Here is an 18,246-nt window from a genome sequence, read left to right on the forward strand (position 1 = left end):
CACACTGACTTGGCCCCAGGTTTCTGATGTATTTGTAATGTATGTTGTGTGAAGATAAATTGTTTAAAATCTGCATTACTTGTCATTCATGAATGGGAATAGTGTACCTTTGGATAAACAGTCTACAGAGCTACAAATCATTTGTTCACTAACTTTAGGAGTGGGGGAAGCAGAAGCAGGCATGCCCTTCCTTTGGTCAATATTAGGCATGAGAACATGAATGCATAGGATTTGAAATTTGTGTTTGGTTATCAATGTGCAGCAATTAACATCTGAAACTGTGGAATCTTATTTCTGATATTTAGGAAATTTAAACCACATAACATGACACTGTGAATCCCCCCCCAAAAAAAAAGAAAGAAAGAAAGAAAGAAAGAAAGAAAGAAAGAAAGAAAAGAAAAGAAAAAAATAATTTCAAGGCTATGGTTGAGCTATGAAAGGTTTTCATACCTGAAAACTCACATGGAGCTATTTTCTCTCTATTGAAGTTCAGGAAAAGTTAGAGAAGCTTCAGTCCAGAATGGGAAAGGAGAGGGGTGTGATTCATGGCCAAATTGCTGTTTAACACGTGTGAGCAGCTGGTTTTGATCCCCAAGACTCCAATGCAAAATGAAACCCAGAGTGGAAACAGAAGAATTTTCTTTCTTTCACTTTGCCTCCCATAAAATGTGTAGTTAAATGAGGAGTTACAAACGAAACAATGGTTACATAGCTCCGATTCCGTACCTATGCAGCTATCCGGTAACAGCGGTCTGTTACATTCTGTGCCGTCGTTGCTCCCGTTGCTCAAATGGAAAAGCAGCGCCAAGAGCATTAGCTGGGTAATTCTCAGACATGCACATTCTTGAGTCCTGGCCTGAATGTCCCACAGAGGGGGCTCTGAGCTGGGACCCTCCGCTCAGATTTCTGATGCGGTCCACCTTAGGACCCAAGTCCTCTGCTCTCGTTCCCCTCAGAGCTCTGCTCTTGTTCCTCTCAGAGCTCTGCCTGTGCTTTCATTATCTCTGTCCTCTGGTCGGCTCCTGACGTCCTATCAGGGCAGGGGCATCTCAGCCCGACCTCAGCCTTACTGAACTGGAATCTGCGTTTTAGGAAGAGCGCCAGTAGATGTGCATGCACATGAAACCTTGATAAGCACCATGTAAGTGACTGGGTGAGAGGAAAGAGAGAATGTGCCAGAAGTAAATGAGGCCATTAGCTGATTACAGCTAACAGGGCAGGTTGCCTAGAACAACAGGCCCAAGGAAGTTATTTTTGCTGAGTTAGTGACCCACATTCAAAACCATCTCTAATCACTTGCAAAGGATCAGCCTCTCCTCTCTGTTGTGGACTACTGACTTTTTGAAGACTTTGTGTCTTAACAAGATCATAAGAACATATAATGTACTCAAAATTTAATAAGGCACATTTTTAGTGTGTTTTAAAAATTTTTTATTTTTTTTAAATTTATTACAGTTTATTCACTTTTTATCTCAGCTTAGCCCCCTCCCTCATGCCCTCCCAATCTCTCTCTCCCTCCCTCCCTCCCTCTTCTTTTCCCATGCCCCTCCCCAAGTCCACTGATAGGGGAGGTCTTCCTCCCCTCCCATCTAACCCTAGTTTATCAGGTTTCATCAGGAGTGGCTGCATTATCTTCCTCTGTGGCCTGGTAAGGGTTTTCCCTTCTGAGGGGAGGTGATCAAAGAGCCAGCCACTGAGTTGATATCAGAGACAGCCCCTGTTCCCCTTACGAGGGTACTCACTTGGACACTAAGCTGCCATGGGCTACCTCTGTGCAGGGGTTCTAGTTTATCTCCATGCATGGTTCTTGGTTGGAGTATCAGTCTCAGAAAAGACCCCTGGGCCGAGATTTTTTGCTCTCCTTGTGGAGCTTCTGGCCCCTCCAGGTCTTTCTATCTCCCCCTTCTTTCATAAGATTTCCTGCACAAAAGTTTGACTATGAGTTTCAGCATCTGCTTTGATACCCTGTTGGATAGAGTCTTTCAAAGGCCCTTTATGGTAGGCGCCTATCCTGTTCCATTTTCTCCCTCTTCTGATGTCTATCTTGTTTGCCTTTCTGAATGAGGAGTGAGCATCTTACCCAGGGTTCTTCTTTTTGCTTAACTTCTTTAGGTGTACATATTTTAGCATGTTTATCCTATATCATATGTCTTATAACCACTTATGAGTGAGTGTATATACCATGTGTGTCTTTCTGCTTCTGAGTTAACTCACTCAAGATGATCTTTTCTAGTTCCCACCATTTGCCTGCAAATTTCACGATTTCAATAAGGGACATTTTTATTGTCACTTAATAAATAAATTTGTTTTTTCCACCCTGAATTAAAAAAAATCACGTTTAACAAAGGTAAATTTTGATGTATGGTGTGTGCATATGTAGGAGTGTATGAGTATGTATGAGTACATGTAAATGTGTGAGACTATGTATATATATATGTGTGTGTGTGTGTGTGTATGTACAAGTATGAATATGTCTATGTATGAATGTATATGTCTGAGTGTGTGTGATTTGATGCAAGGTTTGATCAGGCGTAGTTAAACAATTTATACAGTTTTATTTGCTAACCAAGTTGAATAATTTCCATGACCGAAATAACACTGCTAGGATTGCTGTGACAAACAGGTGGCTTGATGTAGTCTCTTTTTTGTACAGTTTGTGATTATGCATGCTTTTAAAGTTTTATTTGTTGGGTGTGGCTGATACAGAATATTATAGGTGTGACTAAGACATTGGCAAAAGCAAGTCCTTTGTGTAAGTAATCAAATTCTGTCTAGGTTGCTTTCCCTTCCCCCCAATCAGGCTGGGAAACAGTGTAGAAAAAAATGCTAAGATGAGGTCTAGGAAGATGACTCAGTTGATAAAAGCACTTGCTGTGCAAGCCTGAATTCAAATTTCAGGCTCCATCTAAAAGCGGGTCTCCTATATTCCTACAGCATAGATGATTGGAGGACCAGGGCTACCTTGGTAACTTGATGGAGCCTCTGCCATGATATTAAGTTAGTAGACTTCTATGTATCACAGACATAAAATTTTAGTTTTTTTGTTATTATGTAGCTGATTCTAAACTTCCACAGATAACAAAGACTGGCTCTAAATATATATATATATATATATATATATATATATATATATATATATATATATTTTACTTAAGTTGTGATCCAACAATGTTATTTTCTAGATCCCTTCATTTCTTTCTTTCTCTCCCTCTTTTCCTTTCTCTTTCCCCCTCCCTTTCTGTCTTTATGCCAGGGTCTCATGGAGCCCAGGCTGGCCCAGAACTTGCTGTGTAGCCCTGGATGACCTTGACCTTGGGGTTCTCCTTCCTTAACCTCCCTGTTGGTAAGATTGGAGGAATGAATCTGCCAATGTCTGCCAATAACTCATTGTTTTCTTATTCAGAGTTCAAACCAATGAGGCTGATAATATCTTAGAGCTCTTTCAGTGAACCCCAAAGCAAAGTGATTAACCACTTGCTGGAAGTAAGACCAGGATAATAATAGATAGCTAGAAGGTACTCTCTTCCTGCCCCACTAAACCCAGAAGCCTGGCTATAACCCTTGGGTGCCAATTATAAGCCGACTTTCTTGGACCACCAGTTCTCAATAATGACATGGAGATCTTTTATTAATCGGGAAAGCTAGGCCTTAACTTAGACTTGTTCCCCAAGTAGCTCTTAACGTAAATTGTCCTGTTTATATTAATGTATATTCCGCCACGTGTCTTGCTACCTCTCCTAACTATCTTAGTTCTGGCACCTTGTCTGCCTGGCAAATCCCTTTTTTTTTTTTTCAATGCAGTTTATTCAGGAACCTTGAACAATCATCGGACCCTGGGGAAAGCCAGCCCACAGCTTAAGTAGCCTCTGGGTAGCCAACCTCAGCATGCCACGTGGGCAATGCAGATAGGTCCACATACATGGAAGCAAGCCAGATCCTCAGCCTTAGCCAAATGTGGAATTGTTCGTGACAGAGAGCACTCACCATCGGGAAGGTGGAAGGCGGAAACCAGCTCCATCTTTAAGGCACAGCATTCCGCAGCTCTCTACAGTTCCCCCTTTTTGTTTTAGACGCATCAGGCAAGAGTAGAGGTCTGATCTCTGATATTAGAAATAAATTGGGACTTTGTACCGATGTTCATTTAGGTGTCATCCACCCAAAGAGCATCAGACCCGACCGATACCTTTTTCTCAGGGGCGGGACCTGGGGCATCAACCCGTGTGCAATCAGACTTGCTCTTCTCTGGGTCCAAAGCGGCTGACCCTGAGTGCAGTGCTTAGCCTCGCATCCTGAGCGTAACATTTTAGCTTTTTATGGTAGCCAACCATGCTTGGGGAGACTGTCCTGCTTCAATGGCTGTAAAGGCCTGAATGGTCATGGCTGCATTACGCTGTTGTGAGACTCTAATCTTGCATATATACCACAGGCAAACCAAGGAGACCAACACCAGAAGGCCATGCCCGCCCATTCCTTCAGATGATTCATGGCTGCAGCAATCCATAGTGATAATCCTGTGGCTAGTCCTGCGTCCACTCTGGTAGAATTTACTGTGATAATGGCCACTCTCAGCTGCTCCATCGTAGTATCGAATTCTCCAGTCCAATTACATAAAATATAGCTAGACAATTGTTTAGACAGATTTGCAGCACAGGAAAAATTCTCATGTTGTATGCTAGTGACACAAAGTCCAGCATACTTTCATTGACAGCCAAGTTGAGCCATTTGCCATAGGGTATCAATTTGCTCCTGCATGAGGTCAATCCTCTGATTGAACACCATCAAGCCTCCTTTTAGTTGAGCATTAATTCCTTTTTGTACATCTAAGGCATGAGCTACATTGGCTAAAAGATTATTCAGGGTCTGAGCAGTCTGCACAGTATGACTCCTGGCTAATGCCACGGTGGTAGCTCCAACAGCCGCCAATGAGATGGCAGTAACAATGGCGGCTGTAGTTCCAAGATCCCTTTTCTGTCTGAAGAGAGTCATAGCGTGAGGGGCATCAATGGGCACAGGCACCCAGCGAGGCATGTGAGTAACCAGGGCATACCTAAATTCACTAGCATTCCAGCATTGGGCAAAAAAGCAAGTATCATCACCACAATTACTTGGCTCTATCTGGCTAATAATGAATAAAAATGGGGGATATAAACAAACAGGTGTGGGCTTATAGGAAATATTATGAGAAGCCTTAACCCCCTCGTTGGAACATCTTGCATCAGTTCTAGAACTAGCAGTGGTGGTGTCTGAGGTCTGAGTAGGTTCAGGAGACCATTGCCCCCAGGGGCAAGACATGCTCCATGTAAATTGACTAACTCCATGTTTTGCTCCACTTTTGAAAGTCATTTAAGGTTCTTAAATTATTTCCCCCCCCTTTTTTTAAAATTTTTCCTCAATTACACTTTATTCATTCTGCATCCCCCTATAAGCCCCTCCCTCCTCTCCTCCCAATCCCACCCTCCCTCCTCCCTCTGCATGCATGCCACTCCTCAAGTCCACTGATAGGGGAGGTTCTCCTCTCCTTTCTGATCTTAGTCCATCAGTTCACATCAAAAGTGGCTGCATTGTCCTCTACTATGGCCTGGTAAGGCTGCTCCCCCCCAGGGGGAGGTGATCAAAGAGCAGGCCAATCAGATTATGTCAGAGGCAGTCCCTCTTCACATTACTATGTAACCCAATTGGACTCTGAACTGCCCTGGGCTACATCTGTGCAGGGGTTCTGGGTTATCTCCAAGAATAGACCTTGGTTGGAGTATTAGTCTCTGGGAAGTTCCCTGTGTTCAAATTTTCTTGTTCTGTTGCTCTCCTTGTGGAGACCCTGTCCTCTCCAGCTCTTACTATTTCCCAGTTCTTACATAAAATTCCATTCACTCTGCCCAACACTTGCCCATCAGGCTCAGCATCTACTTTGATAGTCTGTAGGGCAGAGGGTTTCAGAGCTGGCAAATCCCTTATCTCAGATTCCTTCCCAGAGTTCCTATCTCTGCAGGAAGTTCTGCATTTCCTCTCCTGCTTCTTTATTAAACCAATCAGGAGATGTTGGAGGGAGTGTTTACAAAATATGATGCAGTCGTAAGAATAACGATACCAAAGTCTGGCCTGTAACCAGATCTCTGCCCATACAGAAATCAGTATATTTATAATACAAAGACAATCTTTGCACAGTGAACAGAATGATCATCCCACCACCGACTTTAGAGAATTTAAGGGACCTGAAGTTTTCTCATGAGATGTTGTATGGTTCCTGTCAGGTCGATGAACTTCATTGTTTTGACCCATCAACTCTAAGAACAATTTTGCAGTTGATTTTATCAATCAAATTATCATGCTCTTGAATTCAAGGAACTGTTTTCCCTGCTGTGCTGTAGCACTTTACAGCTGGGCTCTGCAAGGTTTTGCTTTTGTTTTTACATTTTGTTATGCAGGGGATAGAATCCCTCTCATGCATGCTTAGCACAGCTCTGCCCCAGAGCCTTAATCCCAGGCCTGAGGTTTTGTTTTTAACTTGTTGCTCTACATGGTATTGAGTCTTTACTTGTTGCATGAGTCAAAGCACCAAGTGAAAGCAACTTCTGTCAGTGTACACTGCTGAAGCGGAGTGTTTCATGCTTGCTTTCTGCTCTGCTGTACAATGCTCGCAGTGAATGGCGAGATGCTGTTCTCGTTGCCTTCAGTCTGACAGATTCAATGCTGACTTGCAATTTCATAGCCTGAGGTATGATTTCGCTTTGCAGTTCATCAGAATTCTGTCCTTTTACATCCACTGCAATCTCAAACCCGTTTCTGTGCCCCCTTGACTACACTTCCGTCTTAGAACCAGTAGAGGTGGGATTGATAAAGATGGTGGCAGTTTCAGTCTGTGACAAGACAATTTTGTGGTTTCTCTATATGACCAATGCTTATAACAGCTTCCAATGAACTGCATTGGAATTCTGTTATAGACTATATGAGCATCTTATATATCTCAATGGAATGCCTAGGACACGTATTAGTCTTTAATAACAGCTAGTCAGCAGGGCCTTAAGCAAAGTAGAATTTAATTTTTCTGTAGTGCAAAGCAAGTCAAATGTTGGGCTCATATGGAGGCAACTTAATCATTCTTGAAACTGTTTTTTGTTTTACTATCTTTTATATAAATCGCTTTGTAAACACAAGATGACCAATGTAACTTCAGCTGTCACATCTGTCTCTAAAGTGATTGTTGAGACAGACAACTAATCTAGAACTGACTATATTTTCTGACTATATAAAGATTGGACAATGCCTGCTGATGGTGGCTTATGCCTTTGATTCCAGCACTTGCAAGGCAGAGGCAGCTAGATCTCTAAGTTTTACGTCAGCCTGATCTATAGAGCAAGTTTTATGACAGCCAGAGATATGTAGAGAAACTCTATCTTAAAACAACAACAACAAAAACCGAGCAATCAAAAACACCAGAAGATTAAAGACAGGAAATAGATTGACAAATCTAATCATTGCAGTTCTTTGGTTGATTTTCATGACAGAAGTGGACAAAAATAAGATGCACACAAAACAGTCCAGGGCTTTTCTTTCATGGCTCAAGTAAGTCAGCAGTCAGCCTTCTGTTGATAGGGAAGTAGAGATGAGAGCCAAAACCAGCAGTAGAAACAAACAACCAAGAGGCAACAGAGCTCCAAAGGGCAGCTAGGAAACTGGTATTAAATGAATAAGTGGGAGACGCTGGTTGGTGGACTGGGAAATCAGGTGAGATGGTCACCTAAGAATTGAGCCCAGCACATCCATGATCTGGGACTTTGGCAAGAGACCCAGGAAAAGAGAGGGTGACTCCCATGACTCTAGTTTCTTGACCAAGTAGGAGAATGACAAAGTCATTAGCTTCATTGAGGACAACAGCAGAGCTCATTTTACTTTGCAGTGAAGGTAGCCATTTACATTAGACATTTGAACATGAGCTTTTTATGGGAGTTTCAGGCAAATCCTTCCTGTCTATCACTTAGTCATAAAGGATACACTAAATGTTTCTTTTTTTTTTTTTTTTTTTTTTTTTGCTACTACTTAGTACACATGTAATCTATTCTCAAGTGTTGGAAGTGCATTCAGGGCAGGGGTCAATCATTACATAGCTATAACAATGACTAGTGCTCTGACTCATTTTGTGTGTATACTCAACTAGTGTGGAGACTCAACTGTGCATATTCAGTTTTTGCTCAGGGACAAGGCAAGCATTTTGTCTTGTGTCTATTTCTTTCAGTTCACTTAAGTTCTTCCATCCTGACTCTAGGTGCTAGTATTCTATAAGGAGAGTCACACTAATATGTTAGCTATACCATCATCATCAACAGTCTCTTGTATCCCTGACCAGCCTTGGACTTTACATGTATCTGAAGATAATCTTAATCTTCTGATCTTTCTGCTTCCACCTCTCTGAGTTTACTGGCAGACACCACTAGATCTACTTATGAGGTGCTGTGTATTAAACTCAGAACTTTGTTCATTCTAGGCAATCACTCTACCAACTAAGCTACAGCCCCAATCCCAGAAAGCGTATTTTCTGGTCAAATATAATTATCTTCAGAGAGAACAACTTAAGTTCTAGCTCAAGAAAGCTATCACAGAAAGAAAAACAAATTGAAACAAACAAACAAACAAACAAAAAATGAGTAAGAGCTCAATGACTAAGAGGTAGCTTATTTTCTATTAGGTGGTTGTGACTGAGCAGAGACTATTTGGAGAGGTACATTTCAGCTTCCAGGAAACAGCAGCAGGCTGTAGAAAGCCCCTTGATGTATCCCTCAGAGAGGACTCTGAAGCCTTCTGAACACACTGAAATAGCCATGCAGCACTTGATCTTTCAAATCCCGGAGACTTTGGCATTTGATCTCATTGGGATGAGAAACCTCTGTGGGATTTTTTTTTTTTTTTAAGTTTTAGGAAATTTTAGAGTAACTTAGTACAATAACATAACAACCCCAACTTTTTACATTCATTATTTCTCAGTGACTTATTGAGAAAGGGACTTTCGATGTAGTCCAGGCTAGTCTTGAACTCCTAGTCTTTCTGCCTCAGTGTCTTGAAGGCTGGGATGACAGGTGTATGCTGTTAGATTCAGCCCTGAATTAGTTAAAGACAAAGACAACAAAGTTGCTTGGTTGAAAACAGAGTAAAGTTATGAGCATTATCAACAAGAAAACCAATTAAAAGGTTTCTGGCATAACCCCAAGGAGAGATGACAGCAGTTTAGGGCAGAATGGTATTGATAGAGATGGTGAGAAAAAGATAAAGTCCAGATATTTTCCATAGGTATCTTTGGAATTGACCCTAGAAAAAGAAAAAAGAGAAAAGCCAAAAATTTGCCTCACCTACTGGAAAGGAGGTGTTGACAGAAAACAAAAAGATTGATTTTGTAAGACCTTGGAGGTAGCAGAGCTAAGACTGTATTAGGCATTAGAATCTAGAATACAAAGAGAGACCTATAACAGATATTTATACATGTTTATCTCAACATCCTGCCAAGACTTAAAGTCGGCATCTGGATGAGATCAATATGGGAGTGACAATACTGGGTACTATGATGTGGGACCAGCACTAAGTCCCATCCCCTGCGATACTGAGAGGTTATAGGAGGAAGAGGTATCAATTAATGACAGGGGAAAGAAAAAGAGAAGTCAAGGTCAACATGTTTCAGTGATGCGTGGACCAACTTCTTGCAATTCAGATACTAAGACAAAGCTGAAAAACACCAACAACAACAACAACAAAAAACCCCATGTTCCATTCAACTCTAAGAACATGCTTTTATTTTTGGGATGTGGTAACTAGCAGGAGAAATGAGGTAGCGAGCAGTCAGGACAGGGCCTTCCTTGTTTTTCTTCATGTATGATGGGGAAAACAGAGGTGGTTTAGTGGATGAGGTGGGGGAGAAGAGGCAGCATTTTTCCAGCAATGACCTTGAGCAGGTGGGAGTAGGTGGATGATGGAACAAGAAGAGAGCCTGACTTTAGTCATGAATGAGGTGGTGTTTACAAGGAATGGGAGAAGAGACAACCTATCTGGCACAGGTGCCCCGAGTTGTTTAGGCAGAGAGAAGCGTCTAGGAGTTCTCCATGATTTCCAAGTGCTCTGTGAAACGGAAAGCAGGTCAGTGGTGGATCAGGCAGATGTTCTGAGGTTTGAATAGAGGAGAGGTATACAAAGATGGATAAAGAGGAGCTCTGGGGAGTTTCTCCTCGCAACTTCAAACTGGATAATGGTGGGAGCACCCAGAAGAGGACCTGGCCACAGTGCCCATCAACAATTACTGTTTTCTCTCTCCACCATGCCACTAAATGTTCTTTAGGCACAGTGACGGCTGCTAATATGACACTCTCTTCTATCTGTCAGCTGCCCTGGTCAAACATTCTGAAATCCTATTGTTGAGGGTCTCTTTATCCATACATACTTCAAGGTTAATTCATCACATTTTATTAATAAAACGTCAAAAAAATAATTTTTCCTGAACATGTGGAAAGTGGTCATAAAGAGTATCAGCTAAAGTTATTTATCTAACATGAGCTATAGTCTAACTGTTGGTTCTTTAAAAACATTAATATTTTAAATATTATTTTATTTATACTATAAATGAAATTATTTTATTTATAATATAAAACACATTACTGGATTTTTCTAGATTATCAATTGTATCCATCAATTTCTTCATACTGTGTTGTTTTTGTTGTTTGGAGGTTAATGATCCATTTATCTGCTTAGAATTTCAATAAAATGGGTTTCTTTTTAACTCATTATGAGGTTGTAATATTACTAAGAAGCCCTAAAGAATAATAGACTCTTAGTCAGTGGTTATAGAATTTAGTGGCTTCATCTGGGTGTGTCATAAAGGTTTCTTGCCTTCTCCTATAACAGTACAGTTTTCCAGTAAATAAAATGTTTTATGCCCAACATTTTCATATGGATATTTACTTTTTGTGATTTGAAATGTTTCTCTTTTCACATCTCACATAAAACATTAAATCTACTGATTTGGTTGACCTGATTTGAAGTTTGCTTTCTCATTTGTTTCTTCTATAACTACAGGTAACTTGGTATTTTTAGCTTTTGTTACATTATAAAAAATTGAATCTGGCCAACCTTGAGGACACTTTGTTTCTTTATAAGTTTGGAATATGGTGGTAGACATCCCGAATTTTATGATTATGTATGACAAACTAATAGCTATACATACATACCACCAGTTATGATGTACAGTGTTTATGTACCACCAAGATTTCTAGCTCCTCATTGTATCAACATCGATTTCTATTCACTTGGCCTTTTCACTTCCTTTTATTCTTGTTCTTATTATTATTCTACAAGATAGAAACAAGAGTATACTACTAAAAAAAAAGGACATACAACAGAAAACAATACACTAATTTCCATTGTTTCTCTTAAAATGAACAAAATTCAAACAGCAGTATACATTGTTAAATATTATTTTATATTATTAAATATTATATGTACATATTTCTTTTTGTTAGCCCTTTCTCTCCTGAGCCTTCTCTGTACAACTGTATTTTTCAAACTCATGTTTTATCTCCATGAGGAGTTTGCTTAGAATGTGATTTTTTGCATAAAAGCACACTATTGTTGTAAACTTTTTGCTTGTTTATATTTACATTTCATTCAGAAATATTCTGTTTCAGCTATTTGATTGGATTCTGTTTGTGAGAGCCAGTAATTCTTCCATATGGAGCCTAGTGTAGGAACAGGGATGGATAGAAGGCATCAACCACCATGAATTTTTTTTTTGTCTTTAAAGATAATAATGTAGATTGTTCCTAATTGCCTCATAACAAACAACTTTCTATAGAAAACTATGAGACTCTCTTGGAATTGTGTAATAAGCGGACGATTGCTCAAGCAATGGAATATGAGGGCATTGTTAGATAACTTTGCTCAATATTCTTTTAAATTTGTAATTCTATCATGGTTCTCAAATTATCCAGAATTTATCAGCTTTTGATATTATTTGGCAAAAGGATAAATTTAATATTTTAGAATACCATTCTCTGATTTCTAGAAATAGACATTTGTACACTTTGGGATTCCTTTTTTTTTTTTTACTTTTTTATTTTATTAATTACAATTTATTCACTTTGTATCCCAGTTGTAGCCACCTCCCCCCTCCATTCCCAATTCCACCTTTCCTCCCTTTTCTTCTCCTATGCCCCTCCCCCAGTCCAATGATGGGGGAGGTCTTCCTCCCCTTCCATTTGACCATAGTCTATCAGCTCTCATCAGGATTGGCTTCTTTGTCTTCCTCTGTGGCCTCAGGTGGAGGTGATCCAAGAGCCAGCCCATGAGTTCATATTGGAGATGGTCCTTGGTCTTATTACTTGGGAACCCTCTTGGATACTGAGCTTCCTTGAGCTACTTCTGTGCAAGGGTTCTAAGTTACCTCCATGCATGGGGATTCCTTTGTTTTAAAATGCTTGGTCCCTTTCTTGTTCATTTGTCTCTTGAGGCTCTGTTATATTCTTGCATGTGTTGAAGTTCCTAGTCTACGCTAGGTATGTTTTGTTTGTGTCACAAAAGTTTTCTTCCAATCAGTGTCCTTTGTTAAACAGAAATCTTAAACTTACAAGAAACCAAAAATTTTCAAGATTTCTATTTCTAGAAAGGAGAGCAGATGAATGGGATGTGGTAGCTAGCAGGAGAAATGGAGTGGAGAGTGGAAGAGAGCTCTTTGACTTCTGTCATGTGTTATTTGCAGGACTGAGATGGGTTTAGTGAATGATGTAGGAGAGAAGCAGCAGAATTGTTCCAGCAATGCCCTTGAGCAGGTGGGAGCAGGGGGTGGGGGGATGATGACACAAGATGAGAGGCTGATCTTAGCCATGAAAAAGATGGTGCAGAAGTGGGGCAGAAGTGCTTCTGATTTCTTTCGAAAACCCCTTTCTTTTTAAAAATTTTTATTCATTACAGTTTATTCACTTTGTATCACAGCTGTGGTGCCCTCTCTTGTTCCTTCCCAATCCCCCCTATCCTCCCTCTTCTCTGTCCATGCTGCTCCCGCAGGCCACTGATAGGGGCAGTCCTCCTCCCCTTCCATCTGACCCTAATCTATCAGGTCTCATCAGGACTGTCTGCATAGTCTTCCTCTGTTGTCTGGTAAGGCTGCACCCTGCCCCCCCCCATCACTCAGGGGGAGGTGATCAAAAAGCCAGCCACTGAGTTCATGTCAGAGACAGTCCTTGTTCCCCTTACTAGTGTACCCAATAGGACACTGAGCTGCCATGGGCTACATCTGTGCAGGGATTCTAGGTTATCTCCATGCATGGTCCTTAGTTGGAGTATCAGTCTCACAAAAGACCCCTGGACCCCTGTTTTGGTGCTATAGCTTTTCTTGTGGAGCTCTTGTCCCCTCCAGGTCTTTCTATCTCCCCATTCCTTCATAGGATTCCCTGAACTCTGTCCAAAGTTTGGTTATGAGTCTCAGTATCTGCTTCTACCTGAAGGGTAGAGTCTTTCATAGGCCCTCTGTGGTAGGTTCCTGTCTTGTTCCCTGTTTTCTTCCTTTTCCAATGTCTATCCTGTTTGCCTTTCTGAGTAAGCATCGAGCATCTTACCCAGAGTCCTCCATTTTGCTTAGCTTCTTTAGGTGTATAGACTTTAGTGTGATTCTCCTATATTATATGTTTAATATCCACTTATAAGTGAGTATATACCATGTGTGTCTTTCTGCTTCTGGGATATCTCACTCAGGATGATCTTTTCTAGTTCCTACCATTTGCCTGCAAATTTCTGATTTCCTTGTTTTTAATTACTGAATAGTATTCCATTGTGTAAATGTATGACAATTTCTGTCTCCATTCCTTAGTTGAAGAACATTTGGGTTGTTTCCAGATTCTGGCTATTATGAATAAAGCTGCTACAAACATGGTTGAGCACATGTCCTTGTTGTAGACTTGAGCATATTTTGGATATATGCCTAGGAGTGGTATAGCTAGATGTTGAGGAAGCACCATTCTTAATTTTGAAAAACCCTTTCCACCTCCAGGGATACAGTCTTTCATTCTGCACTGTCTTCCATTAACTTTATAGCTCTCTGGCCTCAGCACAGGTTGGACAGACTAGAAGCTACTTTGCATGTGCTTTTGAGTACCGGCTCAGTTTTGTACTTATCTAACCGTGACTGTTCTTTCGGGTCCATCTCTCAGCGATTTCTTCTTTTCATCATGGTGTCTGTATCAGTCAAGATCCTCCAGAGAGACAGAACTGACAGAAAAGAAGAGAACTTACCAGAATGGTTTACATGATGGAGACTGGACAGTCCAGCAGTGGTTGTCTGCCTGTCTGAGAAGCCACGAACCTTTTTCCTGGCCAGTCTACGAGGCTGGGTGCCTCAGTTGGGCCTAATGTGGTATTAGAGGAGGAGGGCACCTACAGTAACAAAGGACGAGTTCCCTCACCTGGGAGAAGCACTTCTTTTTAAGGTGCTTGTCACCTGGGGGAAAATCCGCTCCTTTATGGAATTTCTCTCAGGTGACTCTCAAATTAACCACTCTAGTGTCTGCCGCCTTTATGTATGTATGTATGTATGTATGTATGTATGTATGTATGTATTTGTAGCCATTAAGTTCTTATTGCACACTCATCTTTCTTAAATTATAAGTTAAAAACATCAAGCGTGTTTGTTTACTCCTTTACAGAAACAACAGTTGTCATTCCTCGTAGGCTCGTCTTTATCATGTTCAGTGTCTTTTATACTTATCAGGAATTCCAGTCTTAATAAGTGTGATCCAAGACATCAATCAAATATGTGAATATGTGTGGAGATTAGAAAAAGAAAAGGATTACATGTCAATAAATATGTCCAAATGCACTGTATATTCGTCAATCATTTATTTGCTCATTTGCTCATTGATCCCACAAATACTTAAGTGTTGACTATTTGGGAATTGTATTAGTATGGGAGACATAAGGGTGAACTAAAAAAACGTAATCATTAAATGTAATCTTTGGTGAGTGAGAAATATTACTTAAAAACACACCCTAACAAATTTATCATTGTAATTTTGTCAAATGTTCTGAACTGGTTTAATGAAGTGGATTTTACCTGGTCAGGGAATAAATGAAAGTTGACACTTTTAGACAGGAAAAAAGTTAGTTTTCCCAGGAGCACAGAAGAGATCTTCAAGCAGAAGAAAAAATATACCATAGCACTCACAGCAAAAGAAGCCTATGAGTGCAAGGGTCTGAAGAACACAGGTGTTTGCATGTGGGTGTGTGGGTGCATGCATGTGTGTGCACCAATACTGAGATTGCAGGAATAATTTTAAGTTGGATAAGGTACAAGGGTCAGTCTAGACACAATCCGAAGAGAATACACAGGCACAGCCAACAAGGAAGAAGAAAACCAGGACTGATAACCTGGGCTTGTTTGTCATGGGCTTTAAACTCAGACACACTCTCTGTCGCTGGCTCCCATGTATATTTTCCACTTCACTGACACTAATTTTGAAAAGCAAGCTTAAACGAAGTATGTGAAATGTAGAAAGTAACCATTTTATTTAACAGAAACACAAGAAGGTATTAGAAAAAAATTAATTTTTTTAAATTGGTGCAAATTTTCAATAAGTATACAAACCTTATATAGTCTCATTTTAGTTTCATATAGTTAAATCAGAGTTACCAAAGGATGTCTTCACTTGCTATTGAGAAGAGGTTGGAGGCCTTGAAGTGGTGAGTGAATTAGCATTATAACTAAACCTACACTAAATAGAGAGCCTTTTACAGAAGCATACTAGAAAAGCAGGGAAGAGTCACAAAAATGAGATGGAGCATGTGATGTAAGTGGGCTGAGGAGTATTCCACTGTGTAGATGTACCACAATTTCTGTATCCATTCCTCCCTTGAGGGGCATCTGGGCTGTTTCCAGGTTCTGGCTATTATGAATAAAGCTGCTGCGAACATGGTTGAGCAAATGTCCTTGTTGTGTACTTGAGCATATTTTGGATGTATGCCTAGGAGTGGTATAGCTGGATCTCAAGGAAGCACTATTCCTAATTGTCTGAGAAAGCGCTAGATTGATTTACAAAGTGGTTGTACAAGTTTGCATTCCCACCAGCAATGGAGGAGGTTTCTGCTTTCTCCACAACCTCTCCGTCATGTATTGTAAGTGGGCCAGAGACTGGGAAGGATGGTGTGGAGAAGAGGTGTGCCCATAGTTGCAGACACAAAAGGACTTCAGGAGCATTTAGAGCATTTATTCTGAGTGCATCATACACCTTTTGTGACTACCCTGAGCAGTGAATAGTTGTGCCCTTGTTATCACATTCACTTTCTACTCCACCTCTATGAGATCTAAGCAGTGTACTTGAGTCTTGTTTTATTTTTCTTCTTAGATTTCTGTCATACTTGCTCCACTGTCGATTCGGTATTAGGGACACACCTTGGATAAACAGAGTCCTCCTGAGAGCCACATTCAAGCACAAGTTTCTCTTTCAAGGACTCTGACAGTTGTGGGGGTGGAGTTGGGGATCTCCCAAGAATTAATCTGTTCCGTGGCAGGAGCCTGCACACATCTGTGCAAGTAGGATTTTTGTACATTCGCTTGTTTACTTCAGCGGACGTTTAGTTTCTGGCTTCTGAAACTAGAAGGCTATGAAGCTGCAGGGTAGATTTTTGACCCTGGATTTCAGGTTTTACGTTGTTCCTATCTCTAAGGAGTTTCTGGTTCAGACGCTGTGATATCCATGTAAGCAACCTCTGTCTCCAGCTGTCTCTTTGTAACTCTCTCACAACCAGTTCAGTAGTTTAGTTTTAGCTGGAGGACGTGCCATAGCTCAGCACCCCTTGTTTTGGATTACTTTTCTTGTCAGTTCTGAGGGCTGATGCCTGAGGAATTCCCATAGCAGGACAAGGTGGACAGGAAACTGGTCCTTACTTTGCCTCCATTAGAGTAACCCAGAGCTGGCTTATGTCTCAAGAGTTCTGTTCTCAGCCAAAAGACATTCTCAGAGAAAGTCATGTGCATCTCCACTTCTCACACCACCACAGTAGGATGTTTCAAAACCGGTTCAAGGATTTACAATGGCCATCTACTCTAATCCATCAAGGCAGAACATTTACTTAGAAGATGTAATTTTCTATCTAAATTTTCATGAAAGAACAAATAACAGTTGCTATTTTAAAAGCTTCATTTATCTGTTATCTCTGAGAGGAATTGTCTAATCGCTCCCTCACCCCTTTGTGGAATGAGGAAGAGCATGAGCCATCCCAAAGGTATTGGAGGCTGAAGGATGGCAAGAGTTTGGCAATGTCCTGTTGTCAAGAGCTGTGATGCTGAAACCAGCTGGCTTCTGTACTTTCTGGAAAGCTTAGAGTTGGACACTAAGCTTTGGTGTCATTGGTGGTGTCATCACCAATGAGTTGATAGACATTTATGAAATCATCCCTGGGCAAACATGAATGTGGGTTAAGAAGTAAGAAAACAAAACATGATACTCAGACTCATGACCCAGGCTTATTTTACTAGCAAAGACTGGTACTTTTATGGCTATGGAGACAATAGAACACTCACTGACGCAGCATTCATTAATAGAAAACACCAGGTCAGGCACTTACCATTAGACATTAATTTTGGGTTTAACATGTGATTGGTATCATCATCATTCTGGGCTCTGTTCATAGCGGGGGGAGGAAACATTTTTGATAACTGAAACGGTACTCAGTGCTGTCGTCAGCTCTTCCAACTTGTTTTCTGTAACTGTCCTTAAACCAGGCAACCGGGAAAGGACACATTTGTCTTCCTGAGGAGACTTTCAAGGTGGCTTTGAAAAGAGGTGCAGAAGGGTGAGTCAGAAAAAGGAGTCAGCGCAAAGCAAGGAGCTCTCAGACTTAACTTCCTGGTTAAGCCCCTGTAACTCAGGCTTAAGCGCACGTCAAAGCAGAACGCAAATTCTCCTGTTCTTGTTCACTTTTCACCATGAACTCTAATCCTGATGACAGTACAGAGAACAATAATTGGTACCAGGACACCTAGGACTCTCACGTGGGTGCTGTTCCGAGAAAATCACAGGAAAACCTCTTCAGATATGGCAAGGCTAGGCCTCAGTTGATGTGTTTTCTTGTGACTTTGGGTAACTTTGGTTTTTATTATTTCGTCCTTCCCTCTTTCCCTCTCACCCTACTCCCCCCCCCCCTTTCCTTAGCTCCCTTCCTAACTTTCCTTTTCCCCCTAAATTATCGAACCCGTGTCAATGTGCGTAATTTCTAAACCTTGAGACC

This window comes from Meriones unguiculatus, chromosome 2, assembly GCF_030254825.1.
Source record: "Meriones unguiculatus strain TT.TT164.6M chromosome 2, Bangor_MerUng_6.1, whole genome shotgun sequence".
Taxonomy (NCBI): domain Eukaryota; kingdom Metazoa; phylum Chordata; class Mammalia; order Rodentia; family Muridae; genus Meriones; species Meriones unguiculatus.